General features: G+C 38.5%; 1 long non-coding RNA gene across 1 annotated transcript; it reads left to right on the top strand.

The window, feature by feature from the left end:
- The first annotated feature begins 180 nt into the window (after positions 1-180).
- On the top strand, positions 181-23,559 carry LOC122185013. Its single transcript, XR_006180697.1, has 5 exons — positions 181-246; positions 335-422; positions 14,448-14,530; positions 23,179-23,239; positions 23,338-23,559. It is a non-coding gene; the product is annotated as an uncharacterized LOC122185013 (long non-coding RNA).
- Positions 23,560-23,665: the final 106 nt, after the last annotated feature.

Raw genomic sequence — 23,665 nt, 5'->3', positions numbered from 1 at the left:
GTAGTATTTTAGAAGTGGTTTTTCTGCAGACAGCTTAAAATGCCTTGTAGCAATCAATCAGAATCCAGCTAGATTTGTTTCACTGATTGGAGGAAGCTGGTGCTTTGAGGTTGTAGGTAAATGATTAGCCTGAGATCATCTAGAGAACCAGCTGCATGCTAAGTTTCATTATCAGTTCCCCCTGAAAAATACACTGGCCATCTTCTCAATCATGATTAGATTTTAATTTATGAAGAAGAAAGCTAAGTAGGACCTTGACTTTAAAATTTCACTTCCCTAATTTTGTGTCTGCTTGAAAGTGAACCTTTTTTTTTTTTTTTTTTTTTTTCCCTAGTGGTTTTGTGTGCTGCTTTCTCATGCCTTGCTGAAGAGCAGGAGTGGCTGGATAACACGTGAAGAAGCACTTCTCTAGTTTACCACAGGTCAGTGTAGCTGTTTAATTAACATGAAACGAAAATGGAACTGTTTAATGATATATTCTCTAACCAGTGTAATGTATCCAGACAGTGGTCTAGAGCATGCTGCTGGACCTGTCTTTGATAGGTCAGAATTACCGAGAGAAGAAGAGGAAATTTAAAAAAGACAAAGATTAATTTTTCATTGGCTTCTTTGCTGAAGTCTTCGCAGCAAAAGGTTAATTTCTAACAGATTCTTAGAACAGTTAAAACCAGCAATAAACTGGATTATGGAAAGTAAGAAAAGAATAGGTTAAGTGCATGTTCAGCTGGGCTACGTATATTCAAATGAGTGAGCTGTAAGGAAATTTACCCTGGAGTATTTAAGGAAATAGCTGAAACAATCTGAACCATTAAATGTTTATCACTGAGAACTCATGGATCATGGAAAACAAGTGAGGTCTCAAAGGGCTTAAGGAGAACAATTTTATTCTTCCATTTTTGTCCCCTCCTCTTAAAAGAAAAAAAAAAAAAAAAAAAAAAGACCATAATTATAGATTTGCCGAGCTTCAAATACCCAGCTGGTGTCTGATTTGTTTGAACTCTTGCTATTCAATCTGTCTTAAAGCATCTGGCCAATAGCAAGATAATAAGCAGTCCACATTTTTGTCAAGATTAAGATCATACCACATTAATTTAATTTCATTTTTTGAGAGAATAAATGACCTTCTGAATAAGGAAGCAGTAGATGTGCTATAGCATGACTTTGCACAACTGAGCATAAACAAGCCAGTGAAGCTTTGGAAAGTGAACCTATTATGAGTGCAAAAATGGAAGAAAACATATTTCTCAATAGTTTGCTGTGAAAAAGAGAAATCACACCATCTGGATCACGTGGGAGTTTTTCTGAGCAGCATCTGCTTAAAAGTTTTCCTTAATTATTAGAATAACAGAATATACAGTGCATTTAGAAAATTTTAAAACCATGTCACAGTGAGAAGGGAACTTATGTGTTCCAGAGCACGAGATTTTAATTTAGCCTGATCTTGAGCTATTAGAAGTTCCTGAAATCAGCACAGCGGTATTCAGGAAACAACAATGCAAAGTTTTACCTGTGCAAGAGAAACTGTAATGTACCATTTCAAATTGTGGAATAGTTGGCAGTATAACAGTGTAACATGGCATTGAATATCTGGGTAAAGCAAATTGCAATCCCAATACACAACAGTATTACGTTGCTGTTGCTAAAAAAAGCAGGCACTGCTTGGTAGCCAAAACATCTGTTTGGCTGACAACCGATTCTTACCACCGTTACCCATGGTTATCGAGCCCTTGTCTTGAGTCTGATGGCACAGTCCTCTGGTGACTGCAAAGGACATAGGAAAGGGCAAATGGGAAATATAAAGAGCTACAAAAAACGAACAGCCTTATTTCATTTCTCATATAGAACGTGGAATTCCTTTTAAAGGAAGAGGTGAGGAAAATCATTCTCCCAAGTCAGTGGTAAACAAACCTCTAATACAGTCACTGTAGTCATTTGTGGATGGCATTTCAAACATATCTGTGTCAACGCTGGCTGACAATGCTTGCTTCAAATCCAGGGTATACTTTAGAGACAGCAGCGCTCTTTCGAAAGACATTTTGAAACCAGATGATTGTATTAATCTGTCTCTCCCTTTCTAATGGATGCTTAAACTAACCAATCTCTCACGCGTAGTCTAGTGTTCCCACGAATTGCTGGAGAGAAAGGACCTGATGTTCCCCAGTTCAAGAAAAAGCCTCAGGAAATTGCAAAAAGTCCTAAAAAGCCACAGTTTGTTTTCATAACATTCTTTTCCTTTTAGAGAAGTAATAGTTTTTAACATTCTCTCTGATATTTAAGGAGTTAATGGACAGCAATGATCTAAAAACTGCAGGAATAAAAATGTAAGGCACAACACTGGGAAGATGGCTTGAGTAATTATCAGGATTTCATTTATGTAGGAAAAAAATGATGTATAAGTTAATATGCAAGTTAGACTAAAGGGTCTCAGATTTTTTTTTTTTAATTCTGTCAGCATCTGTTTCTGTCTAAAAGACAGACATCCAAGTCCATTCTACAAAGACAGGAATTCAGCATAGCACAAATCTCCTGCAAAGATCAATTTCTCAGTATGTGATATGGCTCACACCTAGGAGACGCTGGCCCTTCTTCAGGTGTAACTTATAGATGGCTAAATAAAAGCAAGACAAGTCATAGCAAAAAATAAGCTCCACATTTTTGTGGCTCTCTGTGTCTTCTTTCCAGTCATATAAAAAAGGTTTATTTCTCTCACATAATATATGAAATTCTAAAGGAGTCCACTACAATAAATAATATCAAATACCCAGCAATGCTAGGTTCCTATTAGTTCTTTCTTCTCGATTTCTTCCTCCTCTGATCTTCTTTTTTCATTTGCACTTTCACATGTGTGATACTTGTCAAATAATTGGGACAAAATTATTTTGCATCAAGCAAAAAAATACTTGAGGCACAAAAAAAACTATGAGTCTGTTTAAAAAGATTTTACACTAATCCCCTCCGCTTGCTGTGACTGTGTATTCTTCAATTACTGGGTTTGTGGTTGCCAAGGCTGTTTCCAAGTTTTCACAGTGCTCAAGTGCTGCAGTTATTTCACTTCACTGAAGACAGCTGTCACTGGATTTTCCTAGGGGCCTTGACACAGCCTTGCTGAAAGAGTTGTGAGGTTTGCTCTGGATGCTCAGTCCAGTCCAGTGCTGAGCTTCCTATGAGACGGATCTATGTCATTCATTTCCATTACATGCACTTGAAGGTGTTAGAGGAAGGGCACTGTTTTTCAGAAGACCATCCTAAGTCTGAATGTAGAGCTCTCTGTGATAATCCGTCCATCTAGAAATCATCATAAGAGGAAACATTCGAGTTTGTAGTACAGGTGTTATAATACTTTTCTTAAGATTCAAGAAAAAGAGTTCAAGTTTACCTTTCCACAAAACATGGCCCTGCCTTGCCTGAAAGCGTATTTCAGAATGCACTGTGCATGTTGCTGGAGTCTCTCACAAAACACTGGGTGCTTAGAACTAGCTCTTCCAGGTGACAGTTGTTAGTTGACTTAGTTGACTTAGTTTTAAGCTGTTGCATTTATTATTAGAGGAGAAGTAATACATTAAATACTTTCTTAATGTTTGCTCCTATTAGGCAATTGTATTTGCCATGGGGAAAATATGCAACCAGGGCTGGAAGAAGCAGCAGTGTTTGCAAGCTATGCAAGGGTGAGGTGAAGATTTTGAGTAGGCACATCCAAGAACAATAGGAGAAGGGTCTGCAAGGCAGGCTTTCCATTTGAGTGTGATCCAAGTATTCAAATGTGAGGAATTGCTCCTGAAGCACAAAGTACAAAATGCTTTAAACAGATTGAATTGAGCAACAGATTATCCCATGATTGGCTCCCACTTCTAACAGAATTAGTGCTACTATGCTTATCCCTATAAATGAGCCGGTTATTTATTAATTACTTTCAAAGAGGGAATGCTCACTCTCTATATATGTCCATACTGTTCTCATTAGCAAGGCTTTATCCACTGATAGAAACAGCTTACTAAGTAAATGTCCTGTGGTAGCAGGAGTTGTAAGTAAATTGTGTTTCATCTCAGCGTTTCCTTCATTTAGCTGAAATGTGTTGGTTTTTTTCCCATTTCACTGGCAATAATGTTTTTCAGGTGCTTTCACTTTCTAGTGTTGCCAACAAAGCCTGCAAAACCCTACCTTTGAGACGATAAATAGACTATGTTGAACCACCTGTGTGAATGTGCAGCATCTAACCAGAAGAATGTTGTTTTTTTAATCAAATATTTTCTTTCTTCTCTTAAGAGGTGAATTATATCATCTAAATCTAATAATACCTATGATGATTTGCATGTTGAAATCTTCAGCCTCTGCTAAATTAGTCCAGTGCTTTTGTCTTATTTTCTATTACTTACTGTCAGAAATTTATTCATGAAGTAACTGAAGTAAATCAGTGTTTATCTATTTTTCAGCTTAGTTGTTTTTCCTGCTATCAGCAGGCTGAAATAAGTATGCAGTAACCTGTAGCTGAAGTGAGTCCCCAGTCTTAACAATCAGCTTTTGCAGTTGCTCCCAGAAAACATAATGATGTTTCATTATTGCTCCCTCACTGCCCTGGGGCCTGTTATGGAATTTACTAAGACTACACCATTTGCCAAGGTATAATAGAAAGAAGCAGGTGGAAAAATAAAATACGATTTTAATTTCCTGCCATGTACTAACCTTTTACTATACCCAAAGCAAAGAATGATTTAAAACAAGATCTTACTTTTTGTGTGTCACTTGATTGATGAACTGTTTCAGTAATTCTCACTAAATGTATTTAAAACATATTTTTCCCTGCCACAACATGCTCTTGGATTTCTTCTCTGGGAACTTGCGTTTACAGAGCTTTGCAAAGCATAAGTGCTGTAGCTGAGTTAGCAAAATTCCTTGGCTTGCTTGTGTAGGATTGGGCATATAGACAAAATACCGGAGTGACAAACTGTAAGCAGAATACCACTGCTTCAGTTCTGCCAGATTGATAGCAGGGGTTCACTGCCAGATGATAAAGAAATGACGAAATTATCAGCAGGAGAACTTGGTGACTTACAGACTGTACTGGTGTCTGATTATTTCTCCCACTGGGGAATACAGAATTGGGTAAATGTCTAACTACAGCAGAATCAAACCAAACCACTTGGCACTGACCTAGAGAAGCAGGACATCTAGAAGGAGTCAGTGACTGATTAACTGAAGAGCAAATGTCGTGTGCTGAAGTAGACAGCATAGAATGAATAGAATGACCTCTTCCTATGTTTTGTTTTTTTTTTACTGCATTGAACAGCTTTGTATTTGACTAAGGTCAGCCATGGTCCCAATTCTGAAATAAGCAGTGCAGAAATGTGCACTGTCCCTCTATCCCCAGAAATTAAGTGATGGCTGTTTCCAACAGGTAAGCCCTCATCCACTGTGTGCACAGTCCCTTCGCTCACATGACAATATACCTTCCTTCATCAGCAGTTCTTCTGGAAACAAGGTGAACACTCAGAAGAAGTACTACTTGGACCTTGTATCCACACATGAGCATTTAATCTCTGGATAACTGACTGCCGTTATCTCAAAGTAAATAGTCTCCATATAAAATCTAGTTTGGGCACTCCCTAGTCATTTATTCCAGAATACAAATGTCTGAACTTTTCTTCTTTCTCTGACCCCATTTGACAGTGGAATATCACCCCATCCAGATCTGCTCTAAAGAATCTCAATCCTACTGCTTTTTTCACTTTGTTCAGAAGTGCAAAGTGCATCCAGCTTTTCACAGGCACAACATTCTCTCTCTTACCAGCCTGAGTGAGAACACATATTGTGCTGTTTCATAGATTACTTCCTTAAGCAAAACTCAGAGGGAGTATTGCTCTGCCTCAAAATGAGTGTTCTTAGAGTGAAAAATAAAATAAAATAAAAGTAAAGTAAAATTAGTGAAACAGAAGCACTTCTAACGAAAGTAAACACTACTTTCATTCCTTGATAGAAAAATGTCTTCTTGTTGAAGGATGAAGTATTTTGTGGCAAATGTGCTCATTCCTCTTTTATTTTTAATCCAAACTCCTGTTGTAATTGGCTTCTTGTCTTCTGATACTAGGTCTGCACGAACATCCTCAGGTGTTGGCAGAAGTCATTTTCTCAGAAATGAGGCTACATTGCATGGTGTCTCTAAGCCAGTCACAATAGCAAGAAACTCTCAAATACAGCAACAGAAGAGAATTCCCTTGATGTTTTCGGTGTGCAGAGGTGATTTTTACACCTTCTTTCCGCACACATTAGTCAGATTAATGGGACAAAGGCCTTAAGAAAAAAGGCTGTTCTGACATCAGAGGAAGGGATAACAGAGCTAGAGCTCACACACAGGAGAGGCCTCCAGTGAGAGAGAACTGGAAATCAGTTGTAAATAAGTTGTTCAAGATTGATCTGTAAGCAGAATAAGTGTGGATAATTATCGCCATCCTTTTGAAATCTCAACAGCATTTGGATAAACTGGCTTTAATAACACTGAATAAATGTTTGGACTCAAACTTCAGACCAATTCTCTGCAGCTACCTGTCATGACTTTTGACTGATCGTTCTCTTACTCAGTTGTTTCAGCAAGCAGCTAGATGCACCTGAAATCTTAAACTGTCTAAGCTGCTCTGTTCCCTGGGCTTCTATTCCCGCTTCTTCGTTTTGGTAGCAGGTGGCACAAATTTTTGATGGCTGATCAATAATTCTCATTTTGTTTTATGCCAGCACCTCTATCTGCATTGACTTCTCAGAAGTGGAAGGGAACAGAGTCCTTCCTCATGTTAAAGAATTTGCCTGTTGGCCATTAGTGTGAGGCACTATTGATGTGGAAGCTTCTTTGCTGTTCGATCAAGGAGGCAAGGCATATGCTTTCAGATTAGTCCTGCTAACAGCCACACAGACAACCCCACAGCATACACATAGAGATCTCTTGTTTTCCTTTTGCACCCAGCAGAGAGACAGAGAGACTCTAGATGTCTAGTATACTAGATTTAATACCCTGACTTGAACTTACAATCACCCGGTGGCTCAGGATATTAGATGAAAAGAATTTTTATTTTATTTTCACAGATAACAGCTCCATGAAATTTAATGAATAGATCCAACAGCTTGCGCCATAAGGTTCTGTAGACACATGTGACTTCACGAACAGGTATTCACCATATGCTGCCAGAACTACACTGTTCTGTGCGTAAATAGAATTAATGATTTCATTGGCAATTGATTTATCTCATATGTATAAACAGATGAGGAAATAGAAGGGCAAAACAAAATCCTAGTCGAATTCCAGAAACCCAGCCATTCTTTTCAACTATCTTGAAGGAATGTGACAGAATAGCTTAGCTGCTGATGACTGTAGATAATTTTAAGCCTCCACAAGAAAAGAAATTGAATAATTTATTGTCTGAGCAAATAATATCTATTCAATGCAACTGTGTTAAGGTCAGTTTTACGTCCAAATTAGTAGCTTGAATACAAACTGAACTATGAAGCTGAACTGTGGGGTTGGCAAGGTACTGAGAGAACAAAATGACAAATCTATTTCCTTTACATTTTACCCAGCAATTTAACTATAAAGAATGTAATTTTTCTTATTCTGCTTAACAACACAGGCGAAGAAATTGCTGTGTTCTGACTAGACGTAGAAAGCAGTTATCTTCTATGTCTGTTCTATGCTAAGTAGTGCATCTACAAATTAAAATGAATCTTTCACAAGCTTTTCTATAAGTGCAACCTTTTTACTAAAAATACGCCGTGTCTTGTCACCACATGGATGTCTCAGTGTGGCATCATCTTCTAGTATCGGTATGAAAAAAGGGGAAACACTGGGAGCAAAAGCGATACAGATGTCAGATGACACACTTCTGCAGAAAAAGAATGCTTTTGGTCACACAAAGTGTGTGGATCAGCAACCGCACAAACGTTTATGAGAAAAGGATGCTGCTGATATGCTGACTTTTTTCAGTGCCATAACTTAAACCAAAATATGACAGTTTGTTTTAATGCCGAATTGTTCTGCAGGAACTTGAATTCACACCGGAAAATTTTAAAATCCCCAGTGCAGTTTTAAAAAATGAGTAAATTTTAGAAGAGATTGTGCATTAAATAGTATTGCATTTATATGTTATCCGTATAGGCCAAAGTGAAAAAGCTTGCTGCAAAGTTGTTTCTTCATCTCTGGGCTTCTTTGGGAGAATGGAGCAAATACTGACAGCAGGGTGTTCTGGGAAGGAGCAGAGGTGAGCAAAGAGATCATGTGCTCCTGCTACATTCAATGCTATTTGAATTTGGAGGCCCCATTTGCGTCATTTAGCAAGCTCTGACTTCTGCTGCAACCTTTGAGTCAAGTTCCTGGTGAATCCTGGTCTCAGCAGCTAAAAAACACTAGGGACACCCTTGAAATAATCTTCAGGCTGTAGAAAACTAAAGGATAATTCTCATCAGTTGCTACTGTATTTTATTGTACCTTTCCAATATGCATGACTTGTTAAGCATGGTGAAAGAGCCATCTGTTCATCTTCCTCTAACCAATATACCCTCACATCTTGTTACAACAACTCTGTTGTTCCCACAGTGATGAGGCTATCACATGAATTGCACATATATAACAAATACAATTAATTATAGCTCCAGAAATAGGCTTGCCCGCATTCCCATTCTTCCAAAGACCTCAAACCCCTGTGGCAATTAAAATATTCAGATTATGGGTTGCTTCCTTAGGGTCACTGAAATGCTAAGGACAGATATCTTGAATCTTGTTGCTGTCTTAGACTTTAGGACCAAGCAACAACAACAAAAGCAAACAAATAAATAAATAAATAATCTATGGCCAAGTCAGTTTTACTATGTTTAGAAAACTTTTGTTGATGTAACACAATCTTGCAGTGCTGCAACAGGCCTGTGTTTGAAAAAGGCAAAAAAAAGTTTCACCTCACCTCAGTACCAGACAAAACCACATGAAGTTTGTGAATAGCAGAGGTTTGGTGTAACTCCAACATGTGAAGAGCTGCCTGTGGTTTATTTGCCAGAGTGCCCTTTACTTGCCTTCAAAGTGTCAGGAATTAAGTATGATGATCAAATATTGTATGTTAAGATATTAGTCCCTGATACTTCACTGAAAGAAAGCATATATGGGAAGGAATACAAGGCAGTGTGTTTGCAAAATGCAATTGGAAATAATGAAATACAGTTAAGAGAACTTCAGTTAAACAATGAAGGAAAACTGAAATAACGCAATAGAAGAATATTTCTTGCATGGTAAGTTCCATTTCTTAGGACCCCAGTTTTTACCCTAGTTTTTAGGGTCAGACTTAGAGTTGCTATGAAGTTACCTTAATCTTCCTGTGACATCTCTTTCTCACTTACATGAGATTTTAAAAAGTAGGAAAGATCCTAGTGGAGGAATAAAGAGTATATCCTGTACTACTGTGACAAAGTGCACGCAAGTCCTGACTTTTGTCTCTCTTCTCTCTGAAAATTCTCCCCTTTTTGGCAGCGATGTGAAGAGTGAATCAACATCTCTGAGCCAGTGAGGGTAAAGGAGACCAAAGGCTGCAAGCTTAGACAACACACAGCATAGTTGGGACTGGCTGGCATGGTTATATTATTGCAGGAAAGAAGGGAACAAAATGTAAAAATCTAAATTGCTGATTGTTTCTTTATGATAGGAGGTGTTCTAGGAATTATTTAACAGGTTCTTGCTTCATGACCAGTTCAACAATTAGAATCAAAGAAATAAGAATTTGCTGCTGTGCACTTTCTAGCATTGAAGGAAGTTTAAAACTATTGAGCAAAAGCAGAGTAGGAGACAACTTGGAGGGGTTTGCTTTAAAATCCAAAGCTCAGTATGATTTTCTCAACTTTAACAGACATTAGAAACCATATAGAAGTATCTACTTTAGGATCAGCAGAAGGTTTAGGTTGAGAACATACTTAATATTACTGATCAGTAGTGACCTGCAGATTGATTCAACAAAATGCTGGCAGTTTTACTGTAGAAAGCAATTTTGTGTTAGCGAACAATCCATTTCACCCCTTTCTGGCCACTCTTGTGAAAGAAAACTTGTAGAATTAAAGCTATTAACACAGTTCCTAAGCAGTTTTAAAATATTCTTTCTACTGTCCCTGACTTTACTTGTCATTATGGTTGATGAACTCAAGTTTACCCTGTTCCTAGAAGGCTTAATTTTCAGTATAAACTGACTGCTACTGAAAATTCTTTTCCCTAAATTGGTTGCAAATGAGTAGTAAATTATCACTCCCCTTGGCTTCCACAGTTACACATTCTGATAATGTCACCAAAATAATATGTACCACAGTCAGACTCAAATGACATTGGATCCTTTCATTCAATGGCACTAGACAGATAGCAGTGATGTATCTCTAACGAAAGCTAGTACTCTGGTATCTCCTTTTTGTTTTGGCTGTACAATGATAAGATGCAGCAGACTCCAGTTTTTCTTATAAAATAAGATTATATCCACTACCTTTTTTTCTTCACTGATAGAATCTGCTAATTTCGAGTACGTGCTGCTTCACAGAAATGTTAATAAAGCACACCTCTTAGCTGTTTTCTTACTAGCAGTTAGCAGCTTAAATGTAGATATGCTGTGGTGTATATAGAAGTTAGTACGTCATAGGCAGTGCATACATTGAAGTTATTTTATACATTGACCTTATTTAACTTTCCAGCAAAGTAGGAGAGACTAAACAGTTGAGTTTGCCTTGAAATTCTGATACATGGAAGAACCACTGGTGAGATCATCTATATGGATATTCTAGGCAGAAATCGAAGTTACCGTGATGAACTCCAGGTCCTTCATAATCCTAAGCCTCCTATTCAAAAAAATGATAGATAGAAATAGCCTAAATAATGTCTAGCTTTTCAGTAGTTGTCATGCATGTGGCTATTTTGCACATCTCTGAGAAGATTGCATGTGTGTGAGTAGCAGAGAAGCACAGCTGGCACTGGTGGTCTAGAATCACAGATTCAGAAACCATCTTACTTTATGCCATCATCAGTACAGGAACCATTGTACTGCTGTGTCTGTGGCTTCAGAGCTGGTATCAAGGGGAGGGTTTCTTTCCTCTGAAACTTGATATACCACAGCTATTTCAGTTGTATTCTGAGAAAGAGATTATCTCTTGAGAATTACTTCAAATCCATGAAGTTGAGATCTTAAGTGAATATGCCACACATTTACTTATTTTTCACAAATGCAACAATTCACATTATTTTTTTATGCCTTCCTTTGAAGCAGGAGGAAAGATCTCATCTGAACACAAAATATTAGATTAGAATGAAATGGGATCTGTTACAGTTTAGCAATTGCAATGTGATTTTTCTGGCCTGGGGGTATTTATACGGGAAGATTTTTATTAAAAGAGGATGAGAGATTTTATTTCTCCCCTCTTTTCTGATTCAGTGTCATTTGAGTCTTGTTAGAAAGAGTTGAAGGCAGAAGCAAGGAATTCATTTTGTATCAATATTTGCCCTGTTTTATTGGTACAGTAATTCTGCACTGAAGTAAATAATGGATGGCACTCAGACTCTCTAGAATTGATGCGATATGAACAAATGCCAGATCCCCATTTTATCAGGTGTCACAGTGTTGACTTTTCTGTTTCAGAACCTGGACTTCTGCCATTGCTGCTGGTTCAGAGCTATAGGGGTGAATGAACAGTTAAATTCTCTCCTCACCATCAGTTTTTCTTTAATCCATATTTTTGAGATCTTTTCAATTTGCTACCGCTTGCACACAGACCCTGAGTGTGTTTTAGAAAGCATTCTCAAATTCCTACTGCCTCCCTAGGAGACCAGAATATTCCTTACAGAGTAAGAAGGTTGATGGAGATTTTAAATATGCATTATAGATACTTAATGGGATGAAGGAGTAAATTTGCATTTAGATAGATACTACTATTTCTATGAATACATAATCATTTTAGAATGATCTTTAAAGGAATTATGAGAAATTAACTGTCTTAAATAACAGTTCTCTGTTAACATTAAAGTAAGTATGTAAGTTCCTTTGTTCTGTTTTGCAAATAAGGACAGTGAATGACCGAGGTGTTATTTCCCAACTGCATGTCAGAGTGTGGAATAGGACCCAGTATTCAAATGTGCAGTCTAGCATCTTGTCTTGCTTAGACCATGGAGTCTCTAAGCCTGCTGGAAAGGTGTCAGAAATGTGGCATCTTTGTGAAAGTCCATGGGGAAGGTATATAGGCCTTGCACAATAGTCAGTTGCTGTTTTATTTATTCCAAGTATTCAAATCCAACCACAAGTCATTTTTTAATCAGACAATGTTGACTCAAGGGATTCACACAGCCATTGCAAGAATTGATGCAATCACGCTACAGTCTTGCAATGAGTTGAGTTAATAGTTTGTAGTCCCAAGACTTTCCATTAATACACATTGCTGACATCAGGCTGTCATTGGATAGTCTTTCCATTAATATATGTAGCATCCAGCACTATCAAGTCTTCAGATTTATGCAAGAATCCGTAAGTATTTGTATGATTTTTGTAGCAAGGAAAAAATGTGAAAGGGCTGACACAAACACACAGCTTTGTCATGTCATATGTTTGGTGACAACAGGCACATAGAATTATGTGCATATGAAAACGCACCAACTATTGATAGGATTAGGGACACTGCAGAAATATTTTTTTGCCAATTATACAAGCCTGGAAAATTTAGCCTGGTTTCTGGAACACAAGATTCTTATCAGAATTCCTGCATATGTTCAAAAGTATAGAATACTAGAGGTCAAATTAGGCCCTCAAATTAATTCACATTATGCCCCATATCAGCAAACAACAGCCTCAGTGTCCTGCCTGTCAATTACAAGATCTTTGTGTAGAAAAAATTGATTGAAACTCAACAAACATTTCTTTTTGAAGTTTCAGGAGGTGGACGGTAGTCAGCAGTTCACTCACTGGACTTGTGTTAATTCTCCTGGATGAGAAGTGAAAAAAACGATTTTTTAATTGGTCAGCTGATATGAGCAAAGTACAACTCTGTGCTGAAGAACTGCGTGCAATCTGTGTTTAGAGCAGAGTTGCCATTAGTTTAAACGAAACAGCATGTTTACCAAAGATTGTGTATGGATCTCAGAGAATTTCTCAAGCATTAACCAATATAGTCTTTCAACACTTCTGAAAGCTAGATAATATTCTGTTCTTTAATAATGCAATGAACACTTTACACTGACTATATTAGAATTATTTTCTCTGTTGATTCATTGATTCAACAATATGGTAATGAAAGGGAAAAGTATTAGCTCAGCACAAACTATAGCTCAGCAAACAGCGCTGGTGGAAACAAATACCTTCAAGAGCTAAGAAAATCATTCTTTCAAAAAGCAAATCTCCTGGATGTCTCAATTTATAATAAAGCAACTGAGTGACAACTTAAATAGAAGAATTGTATAAATAGACCAGCAGGCATCTAAAAAATGTAACTATTTTATTAGCTTGTTATCAGGTGGCCATCTGGTGATGTCAAACATTTGATAAGACAAATTAGTTTTTATCTTTTACACACTGAGATTGATAGTTTTGCTTTAAAAGTGCACTGTTGTTATAGTGCTCGCCACTCAATTGCCTTCAAAAGGGAATAATAATAGTTGCAGTCCTGAGTTCGGATTGACAGAGAAACTTATAGACAAGAAGATGAAATTCCAGCTCCACTCTGAGTCTCAATGTGCTGCAGAATTCAATCCCACTAAAGCTGTAAGGCGTGAAGCTAAAAACTGAAAGATGCTTTCAGGAAGATAAGAAGGACTCAGATAGGCTTGTCAGGTGGTTAAAGTTGTTTCTAACAGAACGTTAAGTTGAGCCACGGTGAGATGAATGAGCTGACACCAAGAGGCCGAGTGCGTGGTGGTTTGTTTAGCATGCAGACGCCTTGACTTTCAGTCTGCTGTCTTTATGCTGTACTTATGTCTAAAAATAAACCTCTTCCCACAGTAAAGAAAATCATTTACTGGCAGTTGGGCCTGATATAAGATTCAAAAAAGAAGAAAACATTAGTTGTTTTTCTTCAGAAAGAACTTAATCAGCAATTATGAGTTCCTTTAAAACTTCAGTACGTTTAATTCTCCTTCCTTTTACTAAGCAGTCTTCCCCTTCAAGCTTCAATAATTTGTTTCTCAAGAGAAGACAGAAATAGTTTTAGAACAGCTTTTACTAATGTTTACTGTGCCATATCATGCTTATAAAATCTTTTTTAATATGTAACCATTTAACTTCTCTTGGCGAGATAAATTCACGGTGATACAGATGTTTTGTAAATACCATACTCGCTTAGCATCTGAGTTGGAACACATTATAAAAGAAAATGGCATTTGAAATAGACTTGTTTTTGCAGTGCAGTAAGGTATATTAAGCAAAAATTTTCAGGTGAACTAGGGCCAAGAGTTCAATATGTTCTTTATATTGCAGATGGCAACTATGTGCCCTGAACTTCTGTGAGGGTATTTCTGAGGTCATCAGCGGTCCCATGGGGGAAATGAGTCACCAAAAGCGTAAGTGATTTCAACACCTTTGCTATAAACTCTATAGATCAGTAATATGAACTTTACAGAAGTTTTGCTAAGTTAAGGCCTGCGAGACTTTCCACTGAGTAACTTCTGTTCCATAGAATGATCCACACTGCCGTAATATTTGCATTACAGCAGTGCTAGGGATTCAAGGAGGAACAAGATTTTATTTTGGGGCTGTAAAAGTCCCTGCCTTAAAAAATGTTAAACCTTACCCAAGACAAGACACAGCTAGCTATAAACTCAGTGACTGATGAACATTAAGGTTCTGAGGATATTACTGTGACTGAAAAAGATAGGTTTCTGCCACAATTAGAAGTTACAGAAGAACTTGTTTTTCAAGAGGTAGATAAACCTTGGTTGGTTGTACCATTAAGCAATACTAACAGGAAAACCTACACCTGAAAGTGAAATAAAAACTAAAGAAGCAATTTCCACACACACAAAAAAAGGTATCACAAGCCTCCAGAATGTGATAAAATAATAAGGAAAAACATGCATGCCTTAGACTGTAACATTCTTCAGAAGTAAGCACAGAATCTGTATCTGATCAAAAGGGAAGGAGTGTGTCACAAGGGCATACCAGTAGACAGGAAAACTGGCCTAGTAAACCAGGCGACTGCCAGGATAGCTAGAGAGTATATGCAGCTATCAGTAATGTGGGTAGTAAAGTTCAGATGTCATTCCACGGCTGTGGTCTGTAAACCATAATGAACCTGTCCCTATGTGGTTCTGGAATTAGGCTCCCAAATTGCAGCTATACCTGACAACAACTTGCAGGTAATACAAATATAAGCAAAATACAAATATGAAATACACGTCTTGGAGACTGTTCCTTCATGAAATTTTCTCTAATAATTCCCCAAATGACTAAATCCTATGTAACAGCACACAATGATTCTATGTCCCCCAGAGTGGACAATAATGCAGCAAACTGGAAGTTTTGTCCCATTGTTCCGGCATCCTATATATTAAATTCATACAATCATATCTGGAATGTATAAGTTGTTTCAGACTTCAACTACTTTAGGAAGCCCACACATGAGCCCTCTCATGGGCATGTTCATCAGTGCGCTCTCTGGTTACAAGTGATTTTCCCAGTCCAAGATCCAAATACTCAATGCAGTGCCCTAAAAGCATTTTGCAGAATTGTGATTCTCCTACGGGACTTGTGGGCACAATACAATGAATGGAATGTATTCATCCGTAGGTGGAGCTTTCCATCTGTGACAGGTTGAAGGTTTTAAGCAATTAAAATATCCCTCATTTTTCTCTAATGTTTCAGGAGGTAATGAAACGGAAATCGCATCTATTAAATGCAAAAAATGTTGAAAGCCAATATATTTTAGATCAGTGGATTACACATGCAATTTACTGTCTGTTGTCAGGGAAAAGGTGTAAGAATCGCTGTGGGGAGCAAGCTTTACACACTCTATGTATAGGTTTTATGCTGCATTGTAATGACAAGATTGTTACTGTTCAAATGCAGCCGCCTATATTACTTTGGCTGCTTGCATCTGTTCTGGATTTACATATAATGAGTGAGAGCAGAAGAACTGTAGGTTGGTGTAAATTTTATTTGAAAATTACCTTAGAGAAGCATACAGTAAGAGTTTAATTAGGTTACTGAAAATGCTACAATTTTTACTTAATGGTAGTTTATGTGCAAAAGCAATCTTGAGGTAAAAGGACAGTGAAGACCAAGCACTTCAGTTTAGCCTTCAGTTAAATACACCAAAGGTCAGCATCCAGTGTGGGTTTGGATAATAGCTCATAATGGTAAAAATAAAGTGCTTAGTCTCCTCTTTTTACTTCAGAATAGTTCTAATAGTTACTAATTTTATTTATTCCAAGGTGAAAAAACTACATTTTGAGCAACAAAACCTCATTCTTCTGTATTATCACAGCTTCTGTATCAGTTCATCCACCTATTTGTCAAATGCAACATAAAATACCACTCTTTCAAAAAGCATCCTACTATATATTCTGAGATTCAAAGTGCCATTGACTGTTCAGAAAAAGCCTGACTAACCAGTTCTGTCCTGTTCTTGCCTCTAAATTTGCTCATGTTATTAATATAATCTTACTATTATGTTCATATTAACACAGTCACCTATTTCAGTGACCATGATCACAATCATGTGCAAGACAACCAGGGGATCAGGACCAACCAAAGGCTGATACTGCTTAACCAACCTGATCTCCTTCTATGACCAGGTGACCAGTTGGTGGATGACAGAAATGCTGTTGACATAATCTGTGCAGACTTCAGCAAAGCCTTTGACATTGTCTCCCACTGTATTCTCCTGGAGAATCTGGCAGTCTGTGGCTTGGATAGGTCCGCTCTTTGCTGAGAAAAAACTTGCTAGATGCCTGGGCCCAGAGAGTAGTGGTGAATTGAGTTAAATCCAGCTGGTGACTGGTCACAAGTGGTGTTACCCAGGGTGTCAGTACTGGGGCTTATTCTTTTTAGTATCTCCATTGATGATTTGGATAAGGGAATTCAGTGCATCCTCAGTAAGTCTGCAGATGACACCAAGCTGGGGGAAAGTTGATGAAGTCGATTTGCCCGAGGGTAGGAAGGCCCTACAGAGGGATCTGGATAGATTGGATCAATGGGTGAGGCCAGCAGGATGAAGTTACAAAAAACAAGTGTTGGGTTCTGCACTTTGGTCACAGTAGCCCCCAGGCAACACTACAGGCTTGGAGCAGAGTGGCTGGAATGCTGCACATGAGCCAGCAGTGTGCCCAGGTGGCCAAGACGGCCAATGGCATCCTGGCTTGTACCAGTAGAAGTAGTGTTGCCAGCAGGAGCAGGGAAGTGATCATCCCTCTATACTTAGCTCTAGGGAGACTGCACCTCAAGTATTAAGTTCAGTTTTGGGCCTCTCACTACAAGAAAGAGGGCCTGGAGCATGTCCAGAGAAAGGCAACAAAGCTGTGAAGGGTCTGGAACACAAGCCTTAGAGGGAGTGGCTGGGGAAACTGGGATTGTTCAGACTGGAGAAGGCTCAGGGGAGACCTTATTGCTCTTTACAACTATCTGAAAGGAGGCTGCAGCAAAGTGGGGGTCAGCCTCTTCTCCCAGATAACAGCAATAGAAGAAGAGAGAATGCTCTCAAACTGTGCCAGTGGAGGCTCTGGTTAGATGTTAGGAAGAATTTGTTCTTGGAAAGAGCGGTCAGACTCTGGAGCAGGTTGCTCAGGGAAGTGTTTGGAGGCATTTATGGAAAGGGTAAACTTAGTACTTAGGGATATGGTTTTTCATTGTTCACATGAGTCCACCTCATGTAGTAACTATGTGAACAGAACTAGCATATTTGGTATAGGTTGGTCTGTACTGCAGCAGCAGAAATATCCTATGTTTTTAACATAGTTAGGCCAAAATTTGCTTTGTAGTTGCTTCAGTTGCTACCATAGAACGTGCCATCATAGAACAGGCAAGGCCAAACTAGACTGAAATACTTCTATAAGAAGTCTACAGATACTTGAAAGCTATTAGTCGTGCTTTCTTCCAGAGTCTCATCTAAGAGCAGTGTACTTTAAAAGCATTCCCTCAGCTTTATGTTTCACTTCATGCTCATGACAAGCCCTGTCCTGTGGATCCAGTCACAGCTATATGATAAACCTTTAGCCCAATACTCCCTATGTCTGAGACACCAAAGAAGCAGAGCCCAGCAGGTAATTGGAAAATAAAAAAAAAAAGCATTTAATCTACACTCGAGTTCAAAAGGTATAGGGAGAGGTAATGAACAGAACACAGGAAGGGCAGGGACAAATGAGCCAAGGAACTATACCAAGAAGTACAACTGCGATACTGAGCCATTATAAGTTGCTCATTCCATTTATGATAGGCAATTGTTTGCCTTTGTGTGCTCATAAATGCGTCTAAAATAAACAGAACGTTTCCCAGTATAGGCCATGGCACTGTTTTTTTTCCTGGTAAAAGTTTTAAGAATACCATAGGTATTTGAAGATGCTGACATGAAAAACTCAACAAAAGAGCTACAAACCTTTTCCTGTTATTAAACAAACGGAAAGTAAACATTCAGGATTTGGATATAAGAGGATGTTCTGTCATTTTGTATTTAAAAACATAAATACTTCTGGCAACAAATTGATTTATTTGGTTTATTTCAATTCTTAGAAATGTGATGATTTAGGAATTTCTCCTGATTTACTTGTTGTTTTGTCCTTTTTTCAGTTATGACATAGGAACCTAGACAGCATTTAGGATGAGCTTTGAGACACATTTCAGATAATATCTGAATCCCAGTAGGATTATTTTTGCAATTAGAGGCAGACAGCCATGTTAAAGCATGCTCCTGGGTCAGAGAGTGTTGAGATTAAAAGGAGTGACACCAAATTTTGTTGAACAGTAAAAATGTAGGATGAACTTTGAGATACATTCCACATTCCTTAATATTGAAAATGAAGTAGAAGTATTGGAGACAAATCTAGTTTTAGATGTTATACCCACATCTACATGAACTGTGAATTTTTAGTGCCTAGCTTGCAGCTGGTTCTGAAAGTTCAGTCTTTGAATGGAGTGATACACAGCATTCTCTAAAATCCATTCTATCTTTATGTTTAATATAGCTGAAAATGCATGGGAAACCAGAAGAAAAATAGTGAAAAAAGTCTCTTCTCTGGGTTATTCCTAGAATGGAATCCAGCTCAGGATTACATGTAATCTTAATGCTGTCATTTCAGCTTCTTGGAATTGCCTAGTATTTGAACTAAATTGTCAGCCTCCCTATTATTGTTAATAAGTGGACATAAAAACCACAAAGACATTACAGAGGATATAAACAGTAATTTGCAGTAATGCAGGTGATCTGGGAAGTGAGTAAAAATGTTACCAATTTGGCACAACAAGACAACTCTCCAGATACACTGAAGCAAATGAGCAGGCTGATGACAGAGATGCTGTCTGCCAGTTCCTGCAAAGAGATGTTTGGAGCTGTAGCCTGGCACTTTCCATGAGCACTGCACTCACTGCTTTGACAGGAGATGAGCACAACTGAAGTGCAGGTGCTGCCATTCACAGTTGCCATAATGGTCCTTTGCCCAGCCAGAGCAGTGATAAGCATCTTCAGTAAATTAATACCAAGGCCAAAAGCTTGTTTCGCGTACAGTTTGTTTTTAACCGTAAGCATAAAAAAGAGCCTGTGCTCAGTTACCATACACGTGTCCACACAAGCATAGCATCCATTAGAGAAGTAGGTAAATACTGGATATCAATATTTAAGATAAATGTAATGAGCAAAGTAATTTTTTAACAATTAGTCAGCCATAGCTAAAAATCTGAGCCACTGGTTTGGGCATCTGCATTCATCTAAGCGCTAAAATAGAACTGTGTATAGGAAAATTAGAAGCCAAGCTGGGGGAAAAAAAGCACACAACTTCACTAGCATGAAAGTCTTTCAGTGGAGCATTTCATAGGCATTTTGCACGAGCCAACTGAATTCATTGAAGTTACAACTCAAAAATCGCTGAAATATGGACATCTAGTGGAGACATCTAATTATTACAGTTTTCCTTCCTACGGAAATGCAGAAAATGAAAAGGCCTTTTACTGATTGTCTTGCTGGAGCCTGGAGTTCTCCTGGCCTTTTGCTGCTTGGCCAATTGCTCAGTAGCAGGAGATGAAGGTGACGCAGCCAGAACTTGGCAAAATAGAAGCTGTGCGTCATTTAACTTACCTGGATGATTGATGAAGCAGGAAAACTAATGACCCATGAAGGAACAAATGTTTCTCAAACAAGAGGTAAATGAATGTGATACTGGAGCTCAAGGGATGGGTGAAAATCAGAGGCTGTAAGTGCCTTTAAACACTCCTGAAATTGCAAGCTCAGACCTTTTGCATTAATTTCTATGGGGAGAAGGGAAGCAATAATTTGGGGTTGTTTAAAGCCTTGATGCAGAGAAAATTTAATATTCACATCATTTCAAATGCATAAAGTTTGTAATACAAACCAAGAGTTAGCTGTGAGGACAGAAAGTGTCCCTGCACACTGCAATGTCTGCAGAGAGCCTTCAGGTCATACGCTGATAGGATGGAATGTCAGCAGGATCCAACAGTTCCGTAGAACTTCCTCACTAAAGGGTGTTTAAATCTCCACAAATGCAAAATCATGATAGCTACACATTAAGTTTCAGTGTTCTCTTTTCTCATGCTATCCACTCACTGCTGTCCACCTTGGGATTTCTGCTGCTGTGGGATTTGTAACTGGGTTGATGCGTGGCCAATATTTGTCTGACTTCTCTTTTTTTGTCTCCTGTGAAAGCCATCTGAAACTAAGCAGGAACTAACCTTGATTTATTTCTTTAATTAAAAAAAAAGAAATTACATATTAATAAAAAATGAAAAGTATTCCCTTGCTGGTTTTTTAATTTTTTTTTTTTTTAAGTTTCCAAAAACAGTCCCATATCTCTGTCAAAGTTAATGTAACCAGCATTTCCATGGGAATTTCTGCTTATCCAGGGAAACTGGAACTGCAAATGTAAATAACAGCCCATCCTCCCAACTACTGTTCAGATCACCTTGTGAGAAATAAATGGGTTTTTTTTAGAACACACGTCAAAACATTTCTCTTGACTACAACCAGCACGAGCTAAGAAAATTTTGCAGGAACATCTTGTTGAAACCAGAAAGAGAAATGAATCTAATGACAAATTATGACTTATTTTTTGTGAGATTTTATGCAAAACTGTTTTTTGTTTCGTATGGAATCTAAAATTGACTAAAGACATTACTAGAATATGTCATTCTTTTACAATTTTATTACTAACTTCCTTGAGAAAACACAAGAAAATGCTACATGGGCAAATAGTTTTACAGGCTGATATTTCTATTTCTTCTAATAAGCTTAAGATTGTAAATTACGTATTGAAAAAGAAACCTCACCTGTTTTGGCTGAGGTGGGACTGGGAACTAACTTCCTAACTCCTTCCAAAAGTCTCCAGACACCCCAAAAACAACCCTTTTGTTAGCATAACTCTCCAGCACTTTCCTGCATATGGAACTTAGTTTTATTGGCAGTAAAATCTCCATAGCATGAAAATTAATACTATATTTTAAATATTAGTAAATATGAATTCTCGTTGCATACATGGAATTTACTTCATCTATTGATTCCAGCAAACTTGCAGCATGACTTCTCAGAAAGCTGGCATCAATTTGGACCTTAATTGAATAAAGTCAACAGGATAATTAAGCTCAGTATCAAGAAGTAGTAAGTAATGGAGTGCCCTGCATCAGAAGCAATGAATCACCCACACACAACATGAAACAGTCTATTCTCATGAAGACATTACTAAACCAAAAGATCGCATAACAGAAATGGAAGTCTGCGAGATGATTTAACAAAAGGCTTTCAGCCTCTGTAGGGCAGTACAGGGTATTGCAGTTTCCATGGCACTGCAGAGATCAGAAAAACAGAAAGGATAAACACTGAGAACTGCCACAAAAGTCATCTTTGGTCCTTTTATTGCAGTCCCTTGTCTCAAGTCAGGATCAAACTTTAGCTGCGTCTGAAAAATATTTATCTAGTGTGCTGTTAAAATTTCCACTCATGGAAATAAAACAAAAGCATCTCCCTCTCTGTAATGGCCTATTTTGTTCATTTTACATCTTCTAGACTGAGTCTTTCCTCATGTCACTCTTGTCACTCTCTTCTTGACTCTGTCCAATTGCTCTACATTTATCATGACCTGTTCTTCTAATTGGACACTCTTCAGTTCAGGTTCTTAGTAAAAGAAATGCTCATCTACTTCATGCCTTGGGTATGGCCTCCTGCATGTAAACACCAGTATGACACCCTTTTTCACATTCTGACTGATTTCCAACTCATGATTCTCTATAATCCTCAGCATCTGCTTTCCAGAGGTTCTGCCCAGTCATCTTACTGCTGCTGTGTCATTTGCTGTCTCATCATAAAAAGGGAAATCCAGACATCTGCAAAAGTGTCTGTACAACTGCTGATATTCTAAAATAATATATACAAGTATTGTAATGACTCATCTTAAAGTGATCTTGTCCTTCAGATAGCAATTTTTCTGGTTGAAGAACAATCTAGACTTATAATCAGAAAAAGAAATGAGAACAGATATTCACTGCATATTCCCTTGATGAAATGAGTGTGATGCAGAACTGACTGAATGGTGTGTGCTGTGGTTTCCTTTCAAGGCTGTATGAAGATAATGAGATGTGGTAGAAAGCAGCTGACCCATGGCTTGCTGCTGTTTTGTCTGCTGCTCGTTGTAACGCGCATCTCGTAGTACTGTGTCTGCACAGTGGGGGCATACAGGCTTATCTGTCCTAGATAAACTCTAATTTCATTTGAAATCAACTTGATTTGACAGCTATCGGGAATTCTGAAGCCAAGTGCCATTTTTGATACTTGCTTATTTTGATGTTTTAACACACAGGTACTTCCATGGTAGCAAAAGAAACGCTCGTTTACACTTCTCGCATTTAGCTCTATGTCTCCTATGTGGTCTTATAACCTACACTCCTCTTCCCGTGTCTTTTAAATGGGGATAAATGAATTAGCTCATAGCAGCAGTGTGTTTTTGCGTCTTGTCATCAGCACGTTTACTGATGGGACTTTGTGCTGGGTGCCTTCCAGGACAGATGTCCCTCCTTTGATCCCTCACTGCACCTCGGAGCGAGGAGCAGCTGCACTGTAGGTGCGTGTGTGATTATGAGTTTGTCGAGCGTGGCCTAAACTAGTAACGAGTCCACTGGAAACACAAAGACACACTGACGTGCTCTGCATTTTATTCAGGTCCTTTTTGTTAATTACGCTGCCATTTCCTTCTGGCAATGAGCTGCAGATCTCAGCGACTGCTGCCAGAAGCACCGCGTTATCCCGAGCAGCTCCGAGTCAGCCACAACAGCCAAGAACTGCTGCCAGCTGAGAGGGATCCTCACCTCCCACCGCTGTATCAGCCTCCCATCTATCTAACGTCCCTCATTACGAAGCTCATCGCTCATTTCAGAACACAGAACGCCGCATCCTCTCGCTCTGCGGGCAGCGCCGCAGCGTCAAGGCGCGCACAGCCCCGCCCCGCGCCGCCTGGAAGCCTCCGCCGCCTCAGGGCGCGCAGCCATCA

The sequence above is a fragment of the Lagopus leucura genome, unplaced genomic scaffold (genome assembly GCF_019238085.1).
Source record: "Lagopus leucura isolate 7727_CA_CO unplaced genomic scaffold, USGS_WTPT01 Super-Scaffold_100026, whole genome shotgun sequence".
In the NCBI taxonomy this organism is placed as follows: domain Eukaryota; kingdom Metazoa; phylum Chordata; class Aves; order Galliformes; family Phasianidae; genus Lagopus; species Lagopus leucura.
This window is presented reverse-complemented; position numbering and strand designations above follow the sequence as displayed.